Source organism: Morone saxatilis, unplaced genomic scaffold (genome assembly GCF_004916995.1).
Source record: "Morone saxatilis isolate NCDOM2014 unplaced genomic scaffold, NCSU_SB_2.0 Contig9, whole genome shotgun sequence".
Classification (NCBI taxonomy): domain Eukaryota; kingdom Metazoa; phylum Chordata; class Actinopteri; family Moronidae; genus Morone; species Morone saxatilis.
This window is the reverse complement of record NW_023340268.1, coordinates 3,011,792-3,017,198: the sequence shown is the minus strand read 5'-3', so window position 1 is coordinate 3,017,198 and position 5,407 is coordinate 3,011,792.

The window sequence follows — 5,407 nt, the reverse complement described above, 5'->3', positions numbered from 1 at the left end:
CTGGAACAAGCTGATACAGAATACATATGTCATACTGTCAAACACTGTCATGTATTACATGAAATCTACATATTTTAGATGTCTGATGCATATTTTTAGAATTTAATATGGACTTGTATAGGGCACATTTATCCAAAATGCTTTACATTTTGCCTTTTGTTCATCCATTCGCACACACTCATAACAGTATATAAAGCAGTTAAGTGTCTCACCCAAGGACACTCTGGAGGACACACAGGAGCCGGGGAGCAAACAACCATGAGCCAGCTGGTGTCTCTGGGTACTTTGGGACCTTGGCTTGTAAATTTGCACAATACAACATGTTTGAAGTGAATTATATATATTTCTGAAAGAAGCGTTCAAAAATAATTTTATTTATTACGTTATAGTCATGTTACGTTTTATGTGCATTTTATTCATTTCTTATTTTATCCCACTTGGGGGCACTCGAGATCTATTTGTATCTTCTACAAAAGGCAGCCAGCTTACAGTTGCCTGTTCACCAGACTGAGGAGTTACAGGAAATCACATGGTTGCCTGGTTGTGCCATGAAAATGAGATAAACACTTGGGGTGCTGTTGCTCTTACAAACGCTCTTCATCACAACTCTATTTTTAGTAAACTATGTCCCTCTCCTGCCACGCTGCTACACTCCTGAGGTTGTGGGAATCTGACAGTTGTGTTGTGAGCTTAAACCTCTGAGTCACTGTTATTTAACTATTGATAAGACATTGTGGTGAGAAAGACTGTAACTGAATTCAACTTGCCATTTTCTGTCCCTGTTGAAGAGTATATGAACAAGATAATGAAGTCTCTGTTATTTTTAATCTTCTGCTAAAATATACAGATCTTTTGTGAATCTGTCTCTTTGTTAAAATTCACGTGGCCCTCTGACTTCAGATGTTACTGTCACCTCTGCACTTAAAAGCATGTGGTTTCGTGTGGATCTACACTCTCCACCAGACTTCCCACAACACAAAACCCACACTTCAAAACTGAAAATACTGGTACATAACACTGTTGCATAACAATGCTGCTTATAACTACTTCTCCAACCATGGTGGTTAATGTGGCTGGGGTGTTTTAGTTTTAATTTTTATTTGCCCTAGATGGCAGTCAAGAGCTATGGTTTCACCTTTTGCTGGAGACGTTTGAGAATCCCCTAATTTACCAGTCTGCTCTACCAGGCAAACAGCTTACAAGAAATCACATGGCCATTGGTAAAGCGCCCAAAAAAAAAACCACCAACTACCAGGGGCGCTGTTACACTGCCTTAAAGGCTTTATCACAGACCAGGGTTGTAATGTTTGTTAAGCTGACATAAGATCAGTTTCTGTTCGCCCAATTTTGCTCTCCGAAGTTAAAAACAGACACCAGATCAGCATTTGAGTATAGCCTTTGTTCATAAGACTGGGACTTCCCTCAACAGGTCATGTGTTGTGTGTTTGATTAGGTTTTCTTTTTTATGTATGATTAACTGAGGAAACCACACATTAACTGCTTGATGCCTGGAAGAAATCTGACAGACTGCAGTAAATGTTGCAACTGCCACACTCCCCGAGGGATATTAGGGGATTCACAAAATGAGAGTGGGGGTTTACCTGCTATGAAACTATTTGGCAATTACTGCATAGTTGAAAATAAATGGTGACATTTACCTCAAGGAAAACAGTATATCCGTAATATGTGACACATCCAAATCATTTTATTCTCCAAAATCAGTAATTAAACATGATTTTTTTCCGACTGTAATAGTCTTCCTTTGTCAGCTCTATTCTATGCAAACACATTAATCAAACATGTCAAACAAAATCAGATGAGCGGTGGAAAAGAAGCTACATCGGTGTCGTTTCTGTTGTGCTTTATGCTGCATCAGTTCCTTTATTACTTTTGGTTTAAAGAAGAGAAGAGAAGCAAGTATTATATTACAGTGAAGCTAATCTGTCAAATTACTTATTTTCTTCTCAAAATGATTCACTTTTGATTTGCAGTTCTTCTGTGTTGTTGCTGGTGGTTATTGTACCAACCAACGGAAGTGTTTCAGGGACAGAAAATACAACACACAATATACATTAGGCTTAAAGTTAGTTCTTTGATTCGGTTGCACACCTGACCTATTTATGACTCGTCAACTGAAGCAGTTGTGGCAGTAAACCGATTTTCAGTGGTGGAAAGTACATTTTCTCAAGTAGGTCTCACTATACTGAAGTACAATTTTGATGTACAGTTTATGCTCCTTTTATATTTCTACTGCACTACATTTATAGTATTGGTACTATTTACTTTACAGATTAAGATTTTACATTAAGAAAACATATACATAATCGTATTAGATACAATACATTATTAAGGATTAAACCAAGTGATTCCAGCCTTTTTACTGTGACCCCTTACAATACAACAGTATTTAGCTACGATCCATAAAATCTCATCTTCCAGAAGTTAATTAAGCTAATTACACACAAATGCATCAATATTAACAATCTAACAATGTCCTGTGAAATAATATATCAGTCCCTGGGGCAAAACAAATGTTTTTACTTTGATACTTTTATTTAAGTAGGATTTTGAATGACAGACTTGTAATGGAGTATTTTTACACTTCTGTATTTGTACTTTTACTGAAGTAAAGGATAACACTTCCCTTCCCAGGCCCCTTGGTACTGATAAAAACAAATTTCCAAAGGCCTGGTGGAAGGAAAGGATATACTGTGATTGAAACAAACAATTCTGATTAACACAAAAGTCAGTGTATCTCCATCAACAGCCACATGTCCTGTCAAGTGTCCTCAATGAAGGCCACCAAACCAAAACTACTAATTGTTGCTCTGGAAGGGATTGTCAGTCAAATGCCTAAATATTAATGTAGACAGATTGTGGCAGATCTATTGTATCATATCCAGTAAACCACTGTGACAACAGAACACAAGCTACATACCTAAAAGGTAAAAGAATGTAAAAACAAGAATGCTTTTGATCACAAGGGCTTGGCTATGGTTTGGCTGAGTCAGTCAGTTAGTGAACACACAACAATGCAATAAAGAAAGAAAGTGAAAGAAAGAAGCGAAGGGACTTTCCAGTTTAGGCGTGTGGTGCAGTGGTATGGTGCAGAGCAGGTTTGGCAAAAGACATCAGTACATCCAAACACATATGCAGTATATATAGTTTCCCACTGAGGTCTGAGGATGCACATGACTGTTTTCTATTACACCATAGTGATAGACACAGCCCCAGGGTCACCATATTATCTTTTATTTGCCTTAATATCCCACATTTGTATACTTTCTATGCACGCTGTCGGACATTTTGTGTTTAGGTTTTGCATCGTCTCACCCTAAGATGGCCGCAGCTTTTGGCTTTTCCACTTTGCGCCCTCGTGCCTCTGTAAGCCGCAGGCGGAACACAATCACTGATGGGAAGCAGCCAAGTTTACTGATGAGTCACTCTGCCTGATTTTAACCGTGTGTGTCAAATGTCAGGTTGTTGAGAATAATGAGAAAGACGTTTCTTTTTGTCTGGACCTCCACACATTTTATTAATTCCTCCAGGGAACGTTTTAATAAGCACCAACGGTAAACAGTAGACCAAGTTTCACCCACAAAGGAGGATATAATCTTTCAGTTAATGTTAAAGCATGAAAAAGTTCATCTAAAGTTAGGAGACATTTAATATAACAACAGAAATATGTAGGGTATAACATTGTAAGACATGCAAGCAACTGTTACATATAACATATATAACAGGTACTTCTATTTAGCCATTAAGCACATTTCTGTTCTTTTTCCTATTTTTTGTCATTTCAGAAGCTGTTCCCCTCGTTCCACTGTAGTTGACCTCAGTGTGTCAATCTGATGCCCTCACCCACCAACACACCTGTTCCCCATTCCCTCATTATTTCCCTTGCAAATCTACCAGCCCTCTTTTCTCAGTCATGTGCCCAATCATATGATGTTCTACTCCACTCTACCAGTGGTCCTGTTTCTTGCCTGCCTCTTCCCCTTGCATGCTTAGTTTTCCCTCGCTGACTGAATGCCTGTTGTCATACTCTGCTTCGAGCTCTTGCCAAGCAAACAACTGATAGCTTTAAAACGATCGGCTGATTTCCACATCTCTGTGTTGAGAACAGCTACAGTTATGTAGTCAAACACTTTTTGAAAATGTGAACATGTTTTTAATATATTGGTGCAATATCCTCATGAAATCTTTTCAGGATACAAGTACAAATCATGCAGTCATTAAAATCCTGGAGAAACAAAAGCCTAACTTGTCGAAGGCACGTGACTTCAGTCACCATTTTGTGGATGCACAATTTTCCTTGACAAAATGGTGACATACTGTTTGTTGCCTGGGCTGAGTCTGATCTTTGTCGATAGAGGGGGTTGGTGTTTTGACATAATGCTGCACATCACTTCACTGTACCTTTAGTGTTTATGACACATATCACCAGGCAACTTTCCAAAAAGCCTCACTGCCAGAAATAAAAAACATGCTGGTAGTCAGGGACTTTCCAGGTCAGCTCAAACAATAAAACCCAACCTGCTCCATACTGTAGTCAAGTGAATTAAAACCAGAAATACAACAGACACAAACGAAAAACGTGAACACCTCAGCCAAACAACCAGTATAACAAATTTGCTATTACCCTGCTCAGTAATAATTGAAATATTCCCATTTTACTATTTTTAGGTGGCTCTCTTCCTTTCACCCCACAGTTCAGTATGAATCAGGAAACTAAAAGCTAAACAGAACACAGAACATAAAATCGTGTGCTGAGCTCTCATTTTGTAGTTCTTTTATATTATCCTTCATGTTTATTAGATTTTAATTGATGTTGTTTGAATGTCCTTTTAATATCTTTGCATTAATAGGACAATAGGTTTGACTGACATGCTGGCAGGAGTCAATTGAGGTCACTGACTATGATCCAAAATGCTTGATGCTGTTGATTGTAGAGGAAAAATTATCATTTAATAAAGTTCCTTTGTATGACATTGCTCTGTAGAAGGCTGTTTCCGCTGCACTGCAAATGAACTTGCTGTTTTTGTTACAATGACTGTTTATGCTTTATGTGATACATGATGGGGTGAAATATTGCTCAGCCTACACATGTTTGATAAACTGTACATGAATACAATAACCACTTCAATGTAAGACAAATTTACAACTTGGCCGGAACATAAAACATTTGCCCAAGGTTGCCTGGAGATAGGAGTGGGCCTCAGCTGATATGGGACAGGAAGATGTTTCCATTCAAGAATACCTCCCCTATTTTCTTTTGACGTTCACCCTCTTATGCTTTATGATCATTGCCTCCCTTTCTTTGTTCTTATGCATATATAAGATCTTGGTAATAAGGCACTCTTCATCGACTCCTCGCCTGACGCTGACCGTCACTTGTTGGTGTTGA